Source organism: Sus scrofa, chromosome 8 (genome assembly GCF_054392235.1).
Source record: "Sus scrofa isolate SSC_HxYL_T2T_F1_AM1 chromosome 8, Sscrofa_HxYL_maternal_Yorkshire_Landrace_v2.0, whole genome shotgun sequence".
NCBI classification, from domain to species: Eukaryota; Metazoa; Chordata; class Mammalia; order Artiodactyla; family Suidae; genus Sus; species Sus scrofa.
Window position 1 is genome coordinate 11,241,144 of NC_139390.1, and position 24,444 is coordinate 11,265,587.

The following is a 24,444-nucleotide window of genomic DNA, read 5'->3' on the forward strand; positions in this document are numbered from 1 at the left end:
GGATTTCAGCAACGTGCCTGAGGCCACAGCTGATTTAACAGTGGGGCAGAATTCAAACCCAGTAGTGTGCTTTCCAAGCCCAAATTCTAACCAGGTCTCTAAGACGCTCTTCCTACAGAGGCCTCCTTCTCAGTCAGGAAGCAGAGGCCCCCAGCCCTAGACAAGATGCTTGCTTTTTCTCCAGTTCTGGGTTGTTCTCCTCATTTCTGGAGATATGTCTTAGTCCACCTTTTATTCCACTACCGTGCTCCTGGTATTTCGTCTCTCCACTCACCCCCGACCCAAACGAAGAGCATGCTCTCAAGGGCGGGGACCAGACTCTTTAAGGCTGGGTGACACGGGAATCTGTCCAGCACACTCGCCTGGTGGCTCTGACGGGAATCCCTGTCGCAAGTCACCACCTGGATAATTCCGGTCCAGGTGATGAGAGGCAGAGCAGAGGGAGGTTCCCACCACCCCCCACACACACCCCGGGAGAAGGGGGAACGTCAGGAACCTAAAATCATCTACCAACCCAGTGTCTAGTGAGGGCAGCTCGGACCCTGTGCTCTTGCGTTTCTACCCCAGGGTCAGTAAGAGCTCTGAGGATAAACTAAAGCCAAATATCGGCTTTGCTTGTGCGACGACATCAGGCCAGGTGAATCAAAACAAAACCTACCATATACACAATGGAATACGATTCGGCTATAAAAAAGAATGAAATAATGCCATTTGCAGCAACGTGGATGGAACTACAGATTGTCAAACTAAGTGAAATAAACCAGACTGAGAAAAACAAATATCAAAGGATAGCATTTATATGTGGCATCTAAAAAAAATATGATGCAAAGGAACTTATTTACAAAACACCACTATATATAAAATAGACAACCAACTAGGACCTACTATATAGCACAGGGAACTAGACTTAATAACTTCTAATAACCTATAATGGAAAAAAATCTAAAAAAGAATATATATGTGTAACAATGACTTTGCTGTACACCTGAAACTAACACAACATCGTAAATCAACTATATTTCAATTAAAAAAATTTAAAAGAGAAATGACATATAAATGTAGTCATACAGTTAAAAAAAACAACAACAACAAAAAAAAACCAAAAAAGACACCCAGAACCCCCCAGAGCAACTGGGATGCTCTGCCTGTCCTTTCTCTTCTGGGATCAGGAATATTCTGATTTTATTTTGTACATTAGATATACACTCACTAACTTTTCTTTTTCTGGCCACACCTGTGGCATATGGAAGTTCCCGGGCGAGGGGTCAAATCGGAGCTGCATGTGCGACCCAAGCCATAGTGCATGGCAACACCGGATCCTTAACCCATTGAGCGAGGCCAGGGATCCAACCTGCATCCTCACTGAGACCATGCCTCGTCCTTAGCCTGCTGAGCCACAACGGGAACTCTCAAATTTCAAACTATAGTCATGTGCTCCTGAAACACACAGTGAGAGATGGGGGAGAGGGACCGCCAAGGAAGCGACACGTTGAACAAGGGACCAGAGGCCCTACCATCCACATCCTACCCAACCAGAGAGCTCCAGACAAGCAGGAGTAGTCAATATTCACAGTATTCATTCATGAGTTCCCCTGGTGGCCTAGTGGGTTGAGGATCCAGTATTGTTACTGATATGGCGAGGGTGCGACCCCAGGCCCTGGAACGTCCACATGCTGTGAGCTCGCCCCAAAAGAGAAAACCCCACAAAACATAGTATCCATCCTATCTCACATCCGGTCCCCTTAGATACCGCCTCCTCTCCTGAGCCCCCGTCCCCTCCAATCACTGCACAGACCTGCCCATGGAATGACCCCCCCACCCTCCCGTTATCAAATCCTGGGCCAGGGATCGCCAGCAGCACTCAGGGCCAACCTCATCGAATCCCAGCTTCCAAGTCTGTCTCATCCACAGACACACCAGGACCCTGGTCGGTGTTTCCAAGAGGCAAAAACCCTGCCAGGCGCAGCCACTGCCAACGACCTGTCCTCGGCTCTAAGTGCTCTAGGCTTTCGATGGTTCTCCCAGGAATCAGTGGTCCGCTCAGTCTTCAAATCATTTCAGATAAGAACAGATAAGAAGAAGGAAACAAAGCAAGTCAGCTTCCGCGAGGCCTGTCTCTGGATGCCTGTGGCACCGCATGGGGCAGGAGGAAGATGGGGGGGTGATTCAGGTAGAATAGGAGCAGCGAGCGTGCTCCTTCAGGCAGGCAGGTGGGCAGGTACCCACACACCACACACACCACACACGCGCTCACACTGCCACACAACTCACATACACACAACACTCATACACCGAGGAAACATGCCAGGTACATAGACTCCACTTACTGACACACACCACACATATAACCATGCAGAGGCACTCACAAATATCACACACAATTGCACACCACATATACACACACACACACACCACGCTCACATCCTATCTGGTTTTCTGCTAAAGGGCTGTTAGGGGCACAGTAGCCAGAAGGATTAAAGGCTCAGCTGCTGAGAAAGGCTGACTTCCCGGTAATGCCATCAGGTCTCAGCGAGGGACGCAGGGAGATGTCACAAGGCCCACAGGGGAGTTATGCATAACCATTTCCGGGTGCCCTCAGGGAAGAGCAGGGGAAAGGAAACCCCAAAGGCAATGCGAAGATGGGGTGTCCACTAAGGGCAGTACCCGAGGAGCATGACCAGGTTTCTTTACGCCTTTCTTCCGAGTGTACATCCCTCTTAAAGTTCAGAGCCAATTTTAAGAACATATCAAAATCTCACTACCTAGGAAGCACTAGACAATGGATAAACGTCAAGTCCAAAAGGAAGAGGTTTGCATCCCAGTTTTAATCAGTTGTCCTAAAAAAGGTCTGGCCGCCTCCCAATGGAATCACACTGGGTAGAGGGCGCCACCCAGCGAGCAGCTCATGGAACTGCCCGCAGAAAAGCCAGGAAGGCTTCCCCCCAACCAACAGCTACATGAGCACAAAAACGGGATGTTTGTTGACAAGGCAGGTTATCAGATCTCACCTCATCTCTGAATATGTGGCCAGGTAATCTGCATTTTTCCCATCTTCTGCTGCATCTGCAGCACATGGAAGTTCCTAGTTGAATTGGAGCCAGAGCTGCAACCTATGCCACAGCTGCAGCAACACTGGATCCTTAACCCACTATGCTGGGCCAAGGAATCAAACCCAAACCTCCGCAAAGACAAGCCAGATCATTAATGCACTGCAGCACAGCAGAAATTCCTAATCTGCATTTTTAACACGTTCCCCTGGTGACGTGATTCTTAAGACAACTAAGGTTTGAGAGCCAGCACTGTTCTTGTGTTCTGACCTGGCTCATCCATGCCACTTTCCAAAGACACCTCAATCTTCCCCAAAATAACCACAGACCCACCTATGTAAAGCAAAAGCTCCCCAGGCGTCCTTCTTACACTGTGTGGAAGTGATCCAGCCCAACGGCTGTGTGGGGTCTGGGCTTCTTCACCTTCCCTGTGCCCATGGAGCCTGGCACACAGCAGGCACTCAATAAGGACTGCTGAAATCAAATGGCAGTGGGGAGAGGGAAGACCGACATAAATGGTCATGTTTACTTATTTCAAAATTGACCAGGCATTTGTTTAGAAACAGTCTACAGCCTCTGAAAGGGATGCAATGGATCCCTTGCCTCTGTCTCTGCCAGCACAGGCAGCAGGGTGCCTCCTGCCGGGATTCACCCACAGAACAACTGGTCTACCATTCTGAGGCACCATACTTTCAGCTGGGACCCCTGAAATAGCGGGCTTTAGAAACTGCTCCTTCAGGGCCTCTCTCTTCACACAGGCACTAGATTAATCGGTGAGACTGGCTCACCATTTTCTGGCTTACGGGGTGCAGATTCCGGGTTTCCACTCCAAACTCACTGAATTGAAACTGGAAAGGGGACTCAAGGACATGAATTTAAGGCAAAAACCTCACTTGATTCTGAGTCTGTGGTCCGAAGATCTGCACTTCCAGCCACACTGGTTTAAAAGCAAGTATGATGACCACTCGGTTTCATTTCTTCTCTACTTTTTTTTGGATGGCATTTTTGATGTAGATTCTTTTAAAAGAATCTGTGTAAATGTTTTTATCTAGGGTTTATGGGGGGGGCGCAATGGGAGCTGCCCAACTTCTGAGCCCACCTTTGTGAGTCCTGTGGGTGGGAGCCCTGCCTCTCATTGTGAGGCGGGCTGAGGTACCCAAACTGAGCCCAAGCTCAACCAATCAGACGCTTACTCCTGGGCTTGTGCAAAAGACACACTAAAGCAGAGGTGGTATCTCCTTCAGCCTAGCAGTGATGATGGCATGTTGGCAGACACAGTCAGAGTCTCATGATGGGGGCCTGGCCGGCATCCATCAGGAGTCCCCTTGCAGGCCCTGAGTCCCAATCCTCCTGGCTACCCAGCCTTCCTGTCACTTCTCTAAGCCACTCAGAATCCAGTCCTTTTAAATGCTAAAATTGGAGTTGCCATCGTGGCTCAGTGGTTAACAAACCCGACTAGTAACCATGAGGTTGCAGGTTCGATCCCTGGTCTCGCTCAGTGGGTTAAGGATCCAGCATCACCATGAGTTGTGGTGTAGGTCGCAGATGCAGCTGGGATCCCATGTTGCTGTGGTTGTGGTGTAGGCTGGCAGCTACAGCTCCTATTCAACCCCTGGTCTGGGAACCTCATATGCCACCAGTGCGGCCCTAAAAAGACAAAAAGACAAAAAAATAAACAAATAAATAAATAAATGCTAAAATTACCCAGAGTTGGCTTCTGTCATTTGTAGCAAAGCAGCCAGAACCTTCATAAATCTCAGAGCCAGCTCCTGGTCCCTGTAAAACTGAATTCCTTCATATTTTAAGCCTTACTTACCAACAAAACAGGATTTGGTGTTAAAAAAAAAAAAATTAAAAAAAGTTTATTTTCAACCTGTCCTTTGATGCACTTTGCTTCACCACACTAGACACACAGAAATAATCCAACCTGGAATTCATAAGGAAGTTCATTTTAAAGAATGATGGGATACATTAAGAAAACTAAACTAAAAGACACTGCGGCAGGAACAAGAGCCCTCCTCTTGAGACAAGCATCTCCAGTCCCAGTGCTGCCTCTGTGACTGCAGTTGTTTACAATCGCCAATGCCTTTCCTTTTTGCTCAGCTGAACAATGGAGTTTCAAACAGCGACAGAGGGCTGGGGATGGAACAGGACAGCAGGTGGCACACACACGTGGTATCAACAGAGCGTCTGTGCCCCCCCCCCCCATCAGCAATACTCCTCTTCCTCATAGGATCGCCCTGACAGGCAGGTCAATTTCCAGGATATTGAAGGAGGAAACTCACAAATGAGTGAGAAAAGACTAAGTAGTCACTTCACACACACTGAATGGTAGGCGGTAGCCGATATTCAAGTCTTTGATGTCTACAGCAGCTGTTCGATTCTCCTGTGGGTCTATGTTGGGGCGTGGGGAGGGGACGTTCCACGACCTCAACCTCACACCTGCTTTTAAAACGAAGATCAGCCCTGCGCTCCGGAACCGGGGGGAGCAGAGGCAGGAGAAAGGTCAGCCACCGCCGCGGGCTCCAGGCACAACCTGTTGCTCCAGGCGGTGAGTGGCGCCCGCTTCCCCGACCTTTCCCTCCACCCCACCGCCGGGCTGGGCCCCTCCTGCCGTCGCTCCCTCCGTGGCGGTAGCTTCTCCCCGGCTGCGCGACAAAGGATGGGCGGCAGGGCGAGCGCGGGAAGCAAGGAGACTGTTGGAATCCGCTGCCGCCTGGGAGAGGGGGTTGCCCGAGTAACTTGGCGCAGGTTCTTAGTCGCGGCGCAAATCCGAGTGGATGGGGGGGGGGGTCGGCATTCAGCGGGGGGGTTCCTGAGTGATGTGCCCCAAATCGCCGGATCGGATCCCGCACCTCCCTCGGCGCGGGCCTTCAGAGAAACTGACCTCGGGCCCCTGACTCTCCCGCTCCGCGAAGCTCCTCCTCTGTCCACGCTTCCCTTTGTTGTCCTAACGGGCGCCTTACCGGCGGGGTGTGCCTCCACCATACAGTTCTCCATGTGGCAATCGCCGAAGTCCCCGCACTGTGCACCCAAAGCGGACCCCTAGGGGGTGCTTCAAGCCGGAGATGTATGTGCTCCCACATGGGCACGGCCGTGAGGCCTCCCACGGTACCCCCAGAGACCCCCTCCTGTGACTGTCGGTTGCACCTCGTATTCCTTTTAGCAAACCAGAGGAAGGTGACCCCTACTCTGTTCAGCCTGGAAGGGTCAGTGCCCCGCACTCCCATCCCACCCCCCAGCACTCTGCTCACCGCGAAACAGTTCCCAAGCTCAGGATGAACCTTCCCCTCGTCCGCTGCTCTCCCAGAAAGCGAGCCCGAGGCCTCGGGGTCCGGGTCCCGCTCCAGCTCCCACCGCTTGCTCGCTCCTCGTAACGTGGTGAGCCACAGCCGCCAGCTCCCTTTCCATGGGTGGAAAGAAGACCCACCAGGCTGCTTGCAAAGTTTGCGCCTGTTTGCATCCTGCCCGGAACTCCCGCTGGCCCAGCGCCCGGTCCACCCCACAGGCCCTGCAGCCCCGCTGGCTCTGCAGCCCCGCTGGCTCCCCCGCCACTCTCGGGGCTCGTATCACCTGCCGCGGGGCCGGAGAGGGGGTGCGGAGGACTGGGAGGAAAAGGGAGCAGAACGAGCCCCTCTACTCCCCATTCCCTGCCCCCAGCTTTCTGGAAAGGGGTCGCTCTGCCTGTGGGTCGAGGCCGCAGACGCCTCCCGGGCTCCGGGGTGAGGACGCGGCCACTCACCGTGCGCCGGGTCCAGCTCCCTCGCAGCCCTCGCCGCCGCCGCCGCGGCCCCCCTTCCCTCCCAGTCCTGCTCGCCCGGCTCCGGCTCATGAATGATTTATGAGTCGGCTTCTAGGACCACCAGGAAGGCTTCCGGAGAGGCAGCCCCTCTGTCCCGCGCGCTGGCCAGACCCAGGGACGGGGCAGACCCAGAAAGGCGCCAGCCCTGGAGGCGCGCCGGCGGGACCCAGCGTGCCCGCGGGGACCTGTTGCGGCCTCCCCGGCTCCCGGGCGGGGACTTGGGGGTGCGGCCTCGGGAATGCGCTGCTTCCCGAAAGGTACTCACCAGGCACGGAAGAGTTGAGCGCGCGGCCAGGCGTCCGGGGGCACTGGCTCGGTACTTTAGAGAGAGCTAAGTCTGGGATCTGCACGTGCTTCCAGTTGGACCAGTGGTGCAGCTCGGCCACGTCGCCCCCAGGGCACCCACTGGGACCTAGCTTACCCGTGCACGCCCTTCTCGCAGCACCGCGCCTCCTCCACCTCCACGCAGCGGAGCCGTCTTCTAGGAACGCCGCTACTCTCGTCAAAACCTCTCATTCGGAGTTCCCGTCGTGGCGCAGTGGTTAACGAATCCGACTAGGAACCATGAGGTTGCAGGTTCGGTCCCTGCCCTTGCTCAGTGGTTAACGATCCGGCGTTGCCATGAGCTGTGGTGTAGGTTGCAGAGCGGCTCGGATCCCGCGTTGCTGTGGCTCTGGCGTAGGCTGGTGGCTACAGCTCCCATTCGACCCCTAGCCTGGGAACCTCCATATGCCTCGGGAGCGGCCCAAGAAATAGCAAAAAAGACAAAAACAAACAAACAAAAAAATCCTCTCATCCCTCCAGTTCCAATTCAAACCTGCCTCGGTTGACTCCCCCTTGCCGCTCCAGATGCTTCTGTTGCCAGATTCCAAGACTTTTTTTTTTCCTAATTTATCCAAATAAAACAAAACCCAAATCATTTGGTGCTTTGGTGTGTACCAGTCCAAATGCTCGTGGCTGGAACTATGAAATCAGAGAAAAGCAGCCCTGGCTCCCATATATGCACGCAGGCATCCGCTCTCGCTCCCAGCACACTGAGTGCTTTAAATACTGATTTCACATTGGTCTTTTGGCTCTAAGTTGCCGGCTGTCCCCACAGACTGAGTGGTTCGAGACTTCTGCCCAAAGCAACTACTCTTTTCTAACTGTGCTCACCCAAGGTTCATTCATCTCGCGCACTCACTCCCAACTTCCAAGAATACCTGCTGGTAGGAAAAAGAAGACTTAGGGAAGAAAAGCACCTTCAAGACGGTGTCTAGCACATTGGAGGTGCTTAATGTCTGTGATAATATGGATGGATGGATGGATGGAAGGATGGTCAGACAACGAATGATGGAGAGGAATATTAACTTGATAGCTCCTTCACTTAACCCAGGATCTCGCATATGCGGGAAAGAATATCATTTCTGTGATCTGAGGTTTAAATTGATCTTAACTGTGCGTGCTTGACAACAGCAGTAGTGTTGAGAGCTAAAAACAATACTCGCTACCAATTGAGGGACTCTGCCAAAGGCTTTATGGGCATTATTTCATGTAATCTTAGCAATAACAACACATAGTATTATCTCCATCTTAAAGATGAGGCTAAAACGATTTCAGTAACTTGCCCAAGGTTGTCGTGCTATTAAGTGAAGCACTGAATTTGAACCCAGATGTGGCCTCCAGGGCCCATGATCATCCGAACACACCTGCGCACTGACAGAAAACGGAAAACCCTCCGGGGCCTGTGCTCCCTCACAGATAATGTAGTGTGGATTGAAATGACCAACCATCTGTCTTCTTGCAGACACTGAATGTTTCAACTGTTTTTATCTTATTTTATAACCCCCCATACCTACTCTGTACGGACTATTGTAGGTGTTTAATAAGTGACTGAATAAATAGTTAACACAGAACATAATATTAAGACATGTTCTCAGTAGCCTTAGGCAGACAGTGACCAAGACCTAATGATTTGCTCCATTAAATTCACCTTGGAGCCCTCATCCTGCAATCCTTCTATTTAGTGCAATTGAATTTCTTTTCTTTGTTTTTTTTTAATTGAAGTGTAGTCGATTTAAAATATTATGTTAGTTTCAGTTATTTATTTTTTGCAGATTAGATTCTATTATAGGTTGTTACAAGATATTTACTAGAATTCCCTATGCAAAACAACAGTAAATCCTTGTTGTTTAGCTATTTTATGTATAGCAGCTTGTACCTGTGTTTTGTTTTATTTTTGTTTTTGGGGGTTTTTGTTTTGTTTTGTTTTTTTGTCTTTTTAGGGCTGCACCTACGGCCTATGGACATTCCCAGGCTAGGGGTTGAATCCATCTGTAGCTGCTGGCCTACATCACAGCCATTAGCAACACTGGCTCCAAGCCATGTCTGCGACCTACACCACACAGCTCATGGCAATGCTGGATCCTTAACCCACTGAGCAAGGCCAGGGATCAAACTTGCGTCCACATGGATGCTAGTCGGATTCATTTCCACTGAGCCACGAGGGGAACTCGGCAGTTTGTACCTGTTAATCCCATGCTCCTAATTGGCCCCTCCCCACCTTCGGTAAACATAAGTTTGTTTTCTATGTCTGTGAGTCTGTTTCTGGCTTGTTTGGGGTTTTTTTGCTTTTTAAGGCCACACCCACGACATATGGAAGTTCCCAGGCTAGGAGTCCAATCTGAGCTGTAGCTGCTGGCCTAGGCCACAGCCACAGCAATGAAAGATCCAAGCCCCATCTTCCAACCTACACCACAGCTCACAGCCACACTGGATCCTTCACCCACTGATCGAAGCCAGGGATGGAACCCGCATCTTCATGGATACTGGTTGGATTAGTTTCCACTGTGCCACAGCAGGAACTCCTGTCTGTTTCTGTTTTGTATATGGATTCATTTGTATTATTTTTATGATTCTGCGTATAAATGATACCATCTAGTATTTGTCTTTCTTGTCTGACTTATTTTACTAACGATAATACTCTCTAGGTCCAGTCCTGTTAGTGCAATGGCAATATTTCATTCTTTTTTATGGCTGAATAATATTCCATTGTATATATGTACCACATCTTCTTTATCCATTCATCTGTCAATGGACATTTAGGTTATTTTCAGGTCTTAGCTATTGTAAATAGTACTGCGATGAACACTTGGGCTCATGTTATCTTTTCAAATTAGTTTTCATCTTTTCCAGGTATATGCCTAGGAATGGGGTTGCAGGATCATATAGTAACTAGCTCTGTTTTTAGTTTTTTGAGGAATCTGGATACTGTTTTCCACAAAAGTGGCTGCACCAGTTTACATTCCCACCAACAGTACAGGATGGTTCACTTTTCTGTCCACCCTCTCCAGCATTTATTTACTATTTGTATTATTTGTACTATTATTTGCTAATTGTGGTTTTGCTTTAGCACAACTGAATTTCTCTATTATCTGTTACATGCAAGGCCAGAGGGGGTGATGCTATTCCCATATACACCCTCAGTCATTAGATGCAAAAATGAGGTGTCTCTTTCTGAAATTGCTCATTTTTCCTGCCAAAATGAAATCTAAACATGAGGCAGGAGTTCCCGTCATGGTGCAGTGGACACGAATCTGACTAGGGTCCAGGAGGATGCAGGTTCGATCCCTGGCCTCGCTCAGTGGGTTAGAGATCTCTTGTTGCCGTGAGCTGTAGTGTAGGTCACAGACGTGGCTCAGATGTGGCTGTGGGTATGGACCAGGGGCTACAGCTCTGATGTGACCCCTAACCTGGGAACCTCCATGTGCCACAGGGGTGGCCCTAAAAAATAAAAAATAAATAAAAAATAGATAAATGTGAGCAGCATGGCACCCTAGAAAGAGCCACAAGATGCATTCTGGTTCAGTCACCAACTGCCAGTGTGGCCCCTGGTAAGTCGTGTAACCTCCCTGAGTTTCACATTCCTCCTTGGTCAGTAGCAGGGCTCAGTGACCACAAAGGGCTAGAGGCCACCCTTTTGGACAGTGCAGATACAGGATTTCCATCATCACAGACAGGTCTGCTGGATCGTGAACCATCATAAAGGAAAACGTCAAAGCAGGACTGAAGAAGGAAACTTAAGTTTCAAGGAAAGTTTCCAGGCTTACGTAACACTGGAAATGAAGGCGACTGATAATTGATTGACATCAGTCACTGTCAGGGTACATATACAACACATGGTCATTCCACAGTCCTCAATCTTTGACAAGATGTTCCTCATAAAGGATATTTTTCTCTGCGTCTCTAGGACTAAAACAAAATAGGCTACTGAGTATATTATTCATGTTACCTTGACAATTTCTATCATGAATAACTATGTTCCTTCCAAAACGTGTTTGTATGGTCAACAAATACGGCATCAGATGATCCTCTAGTAGAACATGTTTGTGTCATCGCCACATCCACTGTCTTGTCTTGAGACGGAAATTTGTGGCATTCCCGTCGTGGCTCAGTGGTTAATGAACCCGACTAGCATCCATAAGGACGTGAGTTCAATCCCTGGCCTCACTCAGTGGGTTAAGGATCTGGCATTGCCATGAGCTGTAGTGTAGGTCGAAGACACAGCTCAGATTGTGTGTTGCTTTGGCTCTAGTGTAGGCCAGCGGCTACAGCTCCAATTGGACTCCTAGCCTGGGGACCTCCATGTGTCACTGGTGCGGCCCTATAAAGACAAAAATACAAAAAGACAAAAAAAAAAAAAAAAAAACCACACACACACACATAAAACCTCAGGAGAAGATGGAAAACTCAGTTACAATTTAACACAACGTGTGGGGTAGTTTTATATTTTATGTTCTGAATCTGTCTTTCAGAAACTGTTTTGAATAAATGCTTTATCTCTAAGGCTGGCTTTCATCTGTGCCTTTCCTTCTGACATCATTTTTTAACATCCACTAACACAAACCGGCTTCACAATTTGCCTTCAGTAACTGTACGGAAAAAATGAGAGCAGTAGAAGGTGAGAGAATTATAAAGCATTAGGATACTAACTCTCACTTTCTTAAGGAATACGAGGCTCTTTCCAGCTAAATGCTACTAAGAGATTGCAGAAGAAGGCAGGCAGGGGCTTCACAATTTGCCTTTAGTAACTGTACGGAAAAAATGAGAGCAGTAGAAGGTGAGAGAATTATAAAGCATTAGGATACTCACTCTCACTTTCTTAAGGAAGGCAAGGCTCTTTCCAGCTAAATGCTACTAAGAGATTGCAGAAGGAGGCAGGCAGGAAAATTCCACAATTTCTGATTCTACAGTTTTCAGTTTGTATCATGTCTCATAAAAGATTCACCCAGGAACATTTAGTTTATACAGCACAAAATTTAGATCTAGATACACAGTGTTTTACTCCTTCAGAAGTAATTACTATTATTACTTTCCTCTAAAGAACTATTCATTTGAATTTATCTTTGTCACTATCTGAAAGCACTTATTAAGCATCTGTTAATCATTCACTCATTTATTCAGTAATATTTACTCAGCATCTACTGAAACAGAGCAGGATTCTGGAGGGCTCTCCTAGCTACCCAGATATATGGCTCAGATAATGTTCCAACTGCAGACAAGACCTGACAGCTACTTGGAAACATGTGATCAAGACAATCATCTCTGAAAATAGAAGGCTACCTGCTCCTCAAGACTAGCCCCTTCCTCTTTTCTTCAATATAATCTCCAAGCAAAACCTGGGGAGCTGGGAGTTGAATCTTTAGGACATGAGTCAGCCTTCTCCCCAGGAATGCCAGCTTCCTCAATAAAGCTATCTTTCCTTTTACCAACACTTCTCTCTCAGTATTGGATTCTTGGGCGATGAGCAGCCAAACCTGAGTTCCGTAACACGACTACTTGTCAGGGGCTAGAGACCTCAGTTACTCTGACTCAGGATATACTTATGAAAAGTCAGTTACACGTACAGTGTGTGGGCAGATGTGGGAGAGTTTTACATTTTATGTGTTGAATCTGTCTTCTGGTAACCATTTAAATGAAACTCATGAAAAAAATCTTTTATCAAACACTATCTTTCCTCTTGTCCTTTGCCTATTTCCCTCATTGTGAGACTTTCTTAAAAAAAAAAAAAAAAAAAAAAAAAAAAGAGTATTTTCTGCAAAATTTCCTTTTGCTTCACAGTTTATCTGCTACCTGGGCTATAATCAGATATGTATTTTAAACCCACTAAGCTTTCTTCTAATTAAAGTGCTCTTCACTTTTGCCAGAGAAATTAAGGTGTTCAATTATAATCCCAACGCTACCCATGCCAGAGAGTGAAAGGAGGAGCTATGTTTGGTGGTGGAGTGGGGAAAGCACGGAAGGTGGAGGCTGAACAGACCTGGGAATGAGTCCAGCTCTGTTACTCCACTCACTCATTTACCCATTCTCTCATTCATTCATTCACTTACATGTGCTTTTGAGAGATGCTGACTGAGCACCTGTGGGCCAGGCTGAGCAAAGAGACAGGGCAGAGAATAAAACCAAGGACGCTCTTGGCCTCCCAAAGCCAAACTCCTCATAAAGGAGGCCATGAGACACAGAGGCCGACAAGTCAATAAGCATGTTCACTTCAACAAGTACGTGACCTTGTTGACCTTCAGCTTCCTCGGCTACAAAACACAGGTTTTACAAAAGATTAAATGAGATGAGATATGCCACATACCTGGCACACAGTAGGCAATGAATGGCAGCTATCATTTCTGCTCTTGCTATTTTTCTGCCTAATTCTCTCCCGTCCCTACCCCCCCCATTTTAATTTCCAATTTCATAAATTAGGGGTGTAGGAATATTGTGTCCACAAGCTGAATGTCCATCCAGAAATATTTACATAATATGTCCCAAGGATTTTTAAAATTCCAAGCCAGAAAGGCTGAAGGAGCTGGAAATATTCTGACCTCTGCTCTGTAGAAAAAATTGTCCAAGACATGGAAACTTGCAAAGAGGATGACTGGGCATCTTTCCAAAGGAGTGAGGGGCATGATCTAAAGGACTTTCTGGGAATGATTTGATTCTACAGAGTTGTATATTTGATTGCATTTCTATTGACTAGGCTAAATCACAACTCTGTAAGGGCAGAAGTTAAAATTGTAGAACACCAGCAATAATGCAAATGGATGTTCTCCAGGAGAGACATTTCATTTCCATCCTGTTGAAAACACAATCCCAAACATGACATTTCATTGCCCAAAGGACAGTGGCAAGTTTTGCAACTATTAGCAAATGTTCATTTCAGCATTCTCGAGGACAAAAAGCAGAATCATAGGTTTCAAAAGGAACCATCTGTAGGTATGTCATTATTCAAAGCATTTCAGAAGCCATGTAACGCCCTCTGAAAGTGCTAAAATGCATAACCCCCCAAAAGGATCTTAGAGGTACCTAATTTGAAGTGGTAGAGGAGTGAGGGCAGGGAAGGAGCAAGAAAGTAAAATTAAAGTTAATTCTAGGAGTTCCCCCTTACAGCTCAGTAGTAACAAACTCAGCTAATATCCATGAGGACATGAGTTCGATCCCTGGCCCTGCTCAGTGGGTTAAGGATCTGGTGTTGCCATGAGCTGCAGTGTAGATCGAAGAAGCAGCTTGGATCCCAACTTGCTGTGGCTGTGGTGTAGCCTGGCAGCTGCAGTTCTGATCAACCCCTAGCCTGGGAACTTCCATGTGCTCCAGGTGCGGCCCTAAAAAAGACACACACACAAAAATTACAAAGTTGATTCTAAGGAAAAGTCTCCTTGCAAAGAGACCAAGAGAGGCAGATAATACTGTGGATACTGTAAGGGTGCACTGATGTCAAATTTAAATCAGTAAAATAATTGAAGCTGGGTAATAAGGTATCGGGGGGTTCTATTTTGTGCTGGTTTGAAGTTTTACATTATAGAAATATTTATTTATTTATTTATTTATTTATTGGCTTTTCTAGGGCCACACCCAAGGCATATGGAGGTACCCAGGCTAGGGGTTGAATTGGAACTACAGCTGCTGGCCTACACCACAGTCACAGCAATGTGGGATCCAAGCCACGTCTGCAACCTACACCACAGCTCATGGCAACGCCAGATCCTTAACCCACTGAGAAAAGCCAGGGATCGAACCTGCAACTTTATGGTTCCTAGTTGGATTCGTTAACCACTGAGCCATGACAGGAACTCCATAGAAAGATTTTTTCAAAAAAGAAAAAATAATGTCAATGGCTGGACCACTGGGAAATGGGAGGTGGCTGTGGCCTGTCTGCAAGCCCCAGCGAGGGTGTAATGGCTGCAGGGTTGAAGCCCCAGGGTTGAGTTGAGTGTGGGGTGAAAGACCAGAGTTAGCAAGCCAGCGCAAGCTCTGCCATCAGTCTCCTCTTGCCCACTTTTGTCACAGTAGTTCTTATGAAAGGAAAATGTCAAATGCTTCAAAAATTGAATAGGGAAGGGCCAGGGATGAAATGTCAAGTGTCTCTCAGTTACGGGCCACACAGCAACGAGGACTCTGGAAGAGACCAATCTGGGTTTCAGTCTGACTCTGGCACACCTACTGCCATGTGTCACCTTGGATGTGTTACCTAGCTCGCATGGGGCCTCAGTTTGCTCACCTGTAAAATGGAATGAATGCTGGCAGCACTGCTGGGTTTTGAGAGCATTAGTGAGGGAAGGTGTATATGGCCCCTGTCCTTGGAGGGTTCCAGTGGCTCTATTCTCCTGGCCACTCCTCAGTTGACTGTATTTAGGGCAAGACCACGATCCTTCTCAAGACTCCAGCCTTGCTCTCACCATCCCGCAGGTCTAAGGCTGGCTGGATGAGCTGGATAAAGCGGTATCACAAAGACCCCAGAGCTATAGGGTATAGGATGGTTCCGACACCTCCCATCTCCCACTTGCAACTGCAAGAAGGAAGCTCTTTGGTACGGCTGTGCTGCAAGGTGTCAAAGGACCACATCATCGCCACAGCGTGTCACCTCCATAGCAAACCACCCACAGGTGTCCTACTGGTCTTCAGAGGCAGCAAGAAAACAGAACACGTGTCTGAAAATGAAACCAACTTATGATTTTTCCTTTCGCCATTTTCCCAAAACTACAGGTTTGTTCCTTCTCCAGAATTTTCCATCTTAATTAATGGCTCTATCCAGTCTCCCAAGAGAGAATTCAACCTTGCCTGTATTAAGTATTTGTCATTTGTTGATTTCTGTAACATGCAGCCCCTTTCCTGCCGGGATGAGCTCACCTTTGTGGGGAGCAGTAGTGGGTTACAGTCCAGCATCTTCCACCACAAAAGCCAAAGAGTTATCCCCCCTTTCACCTGTCATGCACTCAAGGCATGGCTCTACCCAGGTTCAACCAGTTGGCCATTCCTGCCTGTGACTCTGACCTTGGAGTGTGTGTTGCTCCAAAGATGGCGGTGCCAGGTGCCAGGTGCTCCAAAGATGGGGTGCCAGGTGCCAGGCTGTGTTCACTGCCCTAGATTCTGATTCGGTTCTCCAGATTCCTGTCAAGGCCAGGAGCCACCCAACATCCCTCCAGGATGCACAGATGTGGGGATTACAGTCTTGTTCCCAAACCTGGGCCCTAAGTTGGACTCAAAGCAGCTATGAATATTCAGAGATTCATGAATCTTGTGAACTATTGCATCAGCTTCTGGATCTTACCCCTCTGTTTAGGAGAGTTCAAGCCCTCAGACCTCCCAGGGGAGCAGGCAGGCAAGAGGCACCCTGGCGTCTCCGCCACTGTCCCCCAGGCAAAGCACATGGCGAAGGGTGAGATGGAGATAGGATGGCCAAGGCGCTCAGCCCAAGATGGCAGCCTGGAAGGCCCGCCTGGCCACTATTTCCCAGCAAGCCCCCTGCCCTTTCCTCTGCACACATCACTGAAATTCTAGATGCCCACAAACTGAATGCTCTGTGAGGGCAGCAGTGGTTACCTGCTTTGCTCATTAAAATATTCCACCAGCCTAGAACGGTGCCTGGCGCAGAGGAGGAGCTCAATAAATATGCCTTGAATGACTGAATATAGAATAAGCTCCCCAACAGGGTTCAAAGCCTGCTTTGCTACACTTTAGTTGAGTCACTTTAGACTAATCCCTTTACCTCTCAACACCTAAGCTTCCTCATTGGAAATGGGCCTCACTGTGCTTATGGCTGCCTCCAGGTATTTCAGAAGTAAAGGGAGGTATAAATTAGTATGCAAATAAAACTAAAGGTGACAGAGTTCCCGTCATGGCTCAGTAGCATCCACAAGGCCGCAGGTTCCATCTCTGGCCCCAGTCAGTAGGTTAAGGATCCGGCATTGCCATGAGCTGTGGTGTAGGTCGCAGACATGGTGTGTTGCTGTGGCTGTGGTGTCAGCCAGCAGCTGCAGCTCCAATTCAACCCCTAGCCTGGGAACCTCCATATGCCGCAGGTGTGGCCCTAAAAAGGCCAAATAAATAAATAATAAAACTAAAGGTGACACTATGGAGGGTGCTTAGCACCCAGAAGGTTCTAATTTCTGTTCCCCTTTCTTTGTTGTCTTCCTTCTTCCCACCTCTTCTTCTAAAAATATGCACTGAATACCTTCTACATGTGCCAGACTCTCTACTTCAAGGGGACCAAATGCCCAAATGTCAGTTACATGTTAGGTTATTAAATGAGATTTTCATGTAGGAAAAAAGAATCTATTTCCTACCCTAATTCAACATCTTAAACTGGCCCAGGAGAAGCCTTGACCTTGACTAGTAGTCAAGCAGCACAGAGACCATAAGCATGCGGCCAGAACTGCTCTTTGCCAACAATGCTCCACTCTCCCCGGCTGTTTCCACTCACACGCATCTTGAAGCAACGGCCTCCTCAGTAAAGATGACAATTCCCAGCCTTCCTCAAAGCCAGGTGTGCCCATATCCCCAAATTCTGGTCGCCCAGAATAAGGCAGGAGTGGGGTTTGCAATTCTGAGACGTGCTCTTGGAGGGCGTATTAATGAAGGCTCTCCAGAGAGACGGAGCCAATAGGATGTCTCCGTGGAGACATATTACTAGGAAATGAGTCCTGTGATTTTGGAGGTGAAGCTCCTTGACCTGCTATCAGCAGGCTGAAGCCCCCGGGAAGGCTGTGGGAGAATTCAGTCCAAGTCTGAAGGCTGGAGAACCAGGGGAGCTGATAATGTAAATCCCAGTCCAAGGTCAAGAGAAATGAAAGGAAATGTCCCAGCACAAGCAGGGGGGAAAAAAAAGGGGGAGAATCTCTTCTTCCTCCATCTTTTGTCCTATTCGAACCCTCCACATATTGGGCAATGCCCAAGCACACTGGGAAGGGTCATCAAACTTTATGAAATCCACTGATTCAAATGCTAATCTCATCAGGAAACAGCCTCACAGACACACCCAGAAACAATGTTTAAACTGGGCACCTGGGGCCAGTCCAGGTGACACATAAAAGGAACCAGCATAGAGGCAGACGATCTCTCCTTCTTCATCTCTTCCTCTTATCTGCTGCCCTGAATTTGGACTGATGGCTGGAGCTCCAGCAGCCATATTGGGCCATGAGGTGAGCTTGAAAACAGAAGCCATGCACAGCAGAGCAACATGAAAGGAACAGTGGAGCATCACTTGAACCCCCACTCTGCCTTCCTCCCACCACTGTGATCATAAATGACAAACAAATCTCTATGAGGCTTAAGCTACAGTAATTTTTGTTGTTTCCTGTTACTTCTAACCAAACTTCTTCATAAGTAAGAAAACGCCAATCTATCACATTCAATGGAAGACGGTGCATTCTGTGAGGGCGTCTTTATTTGTCATTCATTTCTGCCTTTATTAGCATAGTGTATTTGGACTTCCATTCTCCCTCCAACCACAGACTCTTCATTCAGGAACGGCCTGGCTCTAGTTGCTGCACATTTGATAGAGCAAGAGGCTGGGAGGAGGGAGGACAAATTCCAAATTTAAGGTGGAACGAAGCACTTCCCTCCTGTCATTCGCTTGTTTGTTTTCTCTTAACTAATGCTGACCGGCTCTGAGTCAGGTGCTCTGCAGTATCTCATCTAATCCTCGCAACATGATGAGGGAGGCATCACCCCCACTTTCCAGATGAGAACACTGAGGTTCCCAGAGGTGAGAAAACAGCAGAGTGAGAATCAGAAGGAAATAATAAAAGTGTCCAGGTCCCAGTGGATAGACCGCTGGGATTGGTCAGTCACTTAGCCACTACCTACCGCGGTCCTACTGTGTGCCAAACACTGTTCTTAGAGTGGGTGGTCACCAAGGTAACATTTACAGAGCACTTCTTCCCTGACGTGTGAGCATCGCTGTTTCTGTAAAGAGGCCACATGGCCCTGCCAACACTCTCATGGTTGAGAAGGAAGAATACCAGCCAGGGTACAGGGAGCTGGGTCTGGCTCCATCTCTCCACCTTCCAGCTGGGTGTCTTCAGATAAGTTGGTTAACCTCTCTGGTCTCTGTCTCTCCTTTCAGGGCCTCTGAGAGGTTCCCCTGCCTTTGTTTGTTTTCCTTTTGAGCGTTCCTTAATCCAGACCTGGTCAAAGCTTGTCAGGCAGGGCTATTTAGAGTTGTCCAGGAAATTACACTCTCAGTGGAAATTCAGGAAACTTCCATTAGGCCCCCAGAATAATTCACATAAATAAATATCGGGTTTCAGTTGCAGTCTCCTTTTATAAAAGAGAGAAGACATCTGAGAAGGAAAGGCTGTTAGAGTTGAAATAGTCACTGGAATCCTCTTCTCACCTCTTCCTTGACCTTTTTTTTAGGACCCTCCCCTGGGAAGAAGTCCCGTTCGGGTGTGTTTCCAAAATATATCCAGTGATGAAAATAACCTGGGGATCTTGATTAAACTAACATGCAAACAGAACCAGGATTCCAAGTGCATCTCAGAGTCGTGATTCTGTAGGTTGGAATGAGGCCAAGGACAGATATTCTTAACTAGTGCCCAGGTCCTAGACCTAGAGATGGTTCGACTAAGCGAAGTAAGTCAGAAAGACCAAGGCAAACACCATATGATATCACTTACATACGAATTTAAAATATGACACGAATGAACGTATCTATGAAACAGAAAGAGACTCATGGACATAGAGAACAGACCTGAGGCTGCCAAATGGGGGGAGGGATAGGGGTTTGGGATGAGCAGATGCAAACTTTTTTATCTTGGATGGATAAACAACAAAGTCCTACCGTCCAGCACAGGGAACTATCTTCAATATCCTGTGATAAACCACAATGGAAAAGAATATGAAAAAGAATCTATACCTGTATAATTGAATCACTTTGCTGCACAGCAGAAATGAACACAACACTGTAAATCAACTATACTTCAATAAAATTAAAAAAAAAAAAAAAGGCGCCCAGGTCCCGGGGTAAACCAAGCCTTAAGTCCATGTACTAAGGTTACAAGGGAGTTGGATTCATAAGCCAGAATCCTGGTCTTTCTATTTATTAGCTGTGTGATTTTTGGCAAGTGTTCTACTCACCGAGTTTTCATGATCAAGAGTCCAAACTACCTCTGTCAAGTGACCGTGCGCCTGGCTGAAGCGCTGATGGGTGGAAAGTGAGAAGCCAGCCAGCCAGGTGGGTGTTCCAGAGCTCAGAGGGGACACTACCAAAGAACAGGGACCCCCTGCCCCAAAGGTGAGGCATGCCACCCAAGTGGACGGGGACCCCACAGCAGCACCCAGCAACCTGGCCTGGTCTCCGGGGAACAGGAGGGGCTTCCCTGAGGAAAGGTGGTTAAGGAGGCGCAGGAGGACTAGGATTTAGCCAGGTGAGCAGGCAGGATGAGAGCACCACAGGTAGCAGGTCAAAGGTGCAGAGCTACCCACCTGAGCACAGGCCCCTTGAGGAGTCAAGGGTGAAATCCAGGAAACGCCGGGGTAGCGGGGGGACCGGGGTGGGAGGGGGCGGTGGACCACGCGGGACTCCATTGCACATGCGCTCTAGTCTAGGGTGAAGGGAAGTCGCCCCAAGATGCGGAAAGGTCACGGTGCCAGGCTATTGATATTTCCCGAGCCTCTGAATCTTCATCTGTGAACGAGGGGTCTCCCTGTGCCCCCCGCTCTCTCCCTTTCCCACCGGCAACCGGATCCTGTCCCTTCTTTGCTTAAAAGTCTCTGATGGTCGCCCTCCCAACCTCCACTCAGAGCGACATCTGACGTGTCCAGCGAGGCCCGGGCCCCGAGCACCCCTCCCCACAGGCTGTGCCCTAGTGCAGACCCCAGCCCATAATACCTGTTGAATAAGTCGCTGAGCAAGTCCCCTCTGGCAAGTCTGAGAAGCTTGAATAAGACAGAATTGCTGTATACAGAGCAGTGGGTTCATAAGCACCGAGTACTTCTTTGTTTCTTTCTACCTTCATCCCCGTCTTCCACACTCTGTTAAAGTCCTTCCGATGGTACCATCTGCCCCTGGGCCCCCAGTTGCTCCACTAGGCCCTCTGCCCTTCCCGCCAGCCCCTGGCCCTGTTCCCCACTGACCTGCAGGTTTTATGCCACAAGCTTGGTTGTGTCCCAGGAGGACGCGGTGTGTGTGTCACAGTTACCACACACTGTGACTAAGGCTGTTGGGAGGTTGGCAGCTCTAGTCATTGTCCTGCTGTCCCAGGACCCTGTATGGTCAGGGCCTGGGTGTGGCCATAACCCTGGGCGGCATCAAATGCGTGCCAGGGCATGTAACGAACCTGGACCATTTTGCAGGGACAGAAAAAAACAAAACCCTTCCTTAAGCCTTGGCTGATGGCTTCTTTTCTGACTATGACCCAGAGGGACGGTTTTCAACTGAGTGTCTCCGGCAGTGACTTGGGATCAGGCGTGGAAAGCCTGCAGTCCTCCCCCTCCCCCCTCCTACAATCTACCTGCGAGATGCACAGAGACAGCAAGCAGTCTGCATGGGGAGGCCTGGGCAACCGTCTCACTTCTTACCCAGACCTCACAGGGATGTAAACAAGAAGTGAGGCCATGTGAAAGCCCTCTGAGAAGGCAGAGACATCGCTGCCAAAGGGTCTTTAAAATCTCCTGGATCGCAAGTGCTGAACCTGAGGCTCCTCGTTGGCTGAGGGGTTTGGACCAGGACCCTGAACCTGTGTGCCAGGCAGTGGTGGTCTCTGTGCTGGTCTGTGGACAGAGGGTGCTTGATTGTTTCAGCTTCTCAGAACTGACCTGTGTCAACCTCTGGCCCAGAGGAGAGAAATAACTCACCTGCATGGACAGCAGCTCAGCCTCCTGGGGCTCCCAGGACCTCGGGCCGCCAGGTCACCGGCATTGTTCAGAGCAAAAGGAGGGGCAGATGAGTAGCTGCAAACACAGAAACCATAAAGACCAAGCTTAGAAAAAAGGAAACAGAGCAAAAGAAAATCAACATGTTAGCCACATTTGCTTCTGGGGAGAAGTGAGACAGAGCCTTTTTCTTTTTTTTCTTTTTTTTTTTTTTTCTGAGTCTTTTTCTTTTCTAGTCTTTTAAGACATTTTCTGTTTTCCCCAAATGTTCTATTTAAAAACGCTTTTGCCTGAAAGCATTATCGTTAAAAGATGGATGCAAACTGTAACATTTGGAATGGATGGAACTGTAACAATGGGGTCCTGCCTACAGCACAGGGAACTGTGTGTGAGTTGCTGCACAACAGAAATTGGAGAAACGTTGTAAATCGACTATATTTTAAAAAAAGGTAGAGATTTTCTTTGAAGGAAAAAAAAAATCACTGCAATCCTATAAAAGTATCTTCATCCTACCCCTCTTTTTACATATATTTTTTAGGTTTAAAGTTTTTCTGTTGTTCAAGTTTGTAAGTGGTACATTTTTGGTAACCAGGTTTTCTAGGAAAAAAGCATGAGCGTTTAAGAACGCATTAGTTTTCACTCTAGAAGTATTTAGTTTAAGGGATTCACGGATATGCTTTAAAGGACAGTTCTCATGTTCTCATATGTTCATTAAATGGCAGCGTGCATTATTTGGAAAGATGCTTTTTTATGGACCGCTTTTTATTCCATTTAAGCTGTCTTAAAGTTTTATTTCATCAGGGACAGAGTGAAATTCCGTGAGCTAAGTTTGCCCTGCGACACCTCTTCAGACCAACCCTGTTATTTTTCTATTCTTAGCTTTGATGGAGGTTTTAAAAATAAAACTTTAAACTGTGGCTTCAGCTGATGAGTCCAATGTGATAGCTACCAAACTTGGTAATTACAAGATTTCCTAGAATAAATTTAATTGGCATACAAATACTAGCAATCAGCTGTTACTGTCGCTATAAATCTGTCTTGCCTTTTCAAGCCCTGAGTAAATCTGTGCTTGTTGTTCATGCTTCCAGAAAAATGTTACTTAGGCATCATCAGTTTATGGAATCTCATTGTAGCCACTTGCTTGGATTCATCTGGGGCAGATGTCTGTGGAGTTCATTGAAACGCCTCACACACACACAAAAGACAACGTAGTTATTCTCATCCTTGGGGGAAAATGCCATTTATGATTTTTACCCCTGGGTGTTTTAGAATCAGGTTTGCAAATCCATGCCTGTTCACATCTAGCTACATCATATTCTAGAATTTCATTCTGAATTGACAAGGATAAAAATAATTTGAATATAAGCCATTCAACTAAATAGAAGTCATTTTGTCTTTAAATGCATAAGTCTGATTTTACACCCTTGTTTTATGTTTTACTAGCTGTGCACCCCTGGGCAGCTCATGCAACTTCTCTGACTCTCAATTACAAAAGAGAGACAGTATAATTCGAAAAGATACATGCACCCTGGTGTTCACAGCAGCACTATTCACAATAGCCAAGACATGGAAGCAACCTAAGTGTCCATCAACAGAGGACTGGATAAAGAAGATGTGGTACATACATACAATGGAATATTACTCAGCCATAAAAAGCATGAAATAACGCCATTTGCAATAACATGGATGGAACTAGAAATTATCATGCTAAGTGAAGTAAGCAAGACAAAGACAAATATCATCTGAGATCACTAATATGTGAGATCTAATAGAAATGATACAGTAGAACTTACAAAACAGTAACAGACTCATAGATTTCAAAATCAAACTTGTGTTTAGCAAAGGAGAAACGTGGTGGGGGGAGGGAGAGATAAATTAGAGGGTTCAGATTGATATATACACACTATTGTGTATAAAACTGAGAAGGAACAAGGGCCTACTGAATAGCACAGAGAAATTTACTCAGCATTTTGTAACAACCTATATGGGAAAAGAACCTGAAAAGGAATGGATATAAGTACATCTGTAACTGATTTACTTTATTCCTGAAATTAACACAGCTTTTGGAGTTCCCGTTGTGGTGCAGCAGAAAGGAAGCCAACTAGTATACATGAGGACAAGGGTTCGATCCCTGGCCTCGCTCAGTGGGTTAAGGATCTGGCATTGCCTTGAGCTCTGACATAGGTCGCAGATGCAGCTGAGATCCTGCATTGTTGTAGCTGGAGTGTAGGCTGGCAGCTGCAGCTCGGATTCGACCCCTTGCGTGGGAACTTCCATATGCCACAAGTGCAGTCCTAAAAAGCAAAAGAGCAAAAAAACACAACTTTGTAAGTCAACTATATTCCAACAAAATGTTGTAAAACGGAGAGAAATGGTAATATACATCCATAAGATATATGTGCTGTAAGACTGCAGTTTTTTGGAAAGAAGGGTTGGGGGACTGCGGTAGGTGACAGCACTATTAGCACAGGG

At 47.5% G+C, this 24,444-nt stretch overlaps 1 protein-coding gene across 47 annotated transcripts in view; it reads right to left on the minus strand.

Moving 5' to 3' along the window:
• PROM1 (prominin 1) overlaps nucleotides 1-24,444 on the minus strand; it is a 132,058-nt gene that overhangs the window by 94,542 nt on the left and 13,072 nt on the right. For 8 of the 47 annotated variants that reach the window (XM_084971595.1, XM_084971597.1, XM_084971594.1 and 5 more), the window contains exon 1: nucleotides 7,115-7,331. The gene's annotated coding sequence lies outside the window, so the exon portion shown is untranslated. Of the gene's footprint in view, nucleotides 1-3,380; nucleotides 3,522-3,940; nucleotides 4,187-5,934; nucleotides 6,076-6,301; nucleotides 7,332-20,989; nucleotides 21,556-21,954; nucleotides 22,051-24,444 lie in introns of those variants that run through there. The other 39 variants (XM_084971590.1, XM_084971589.1, XM_084971585.1 and 36 more) reach the window with 11 other exon arrangements.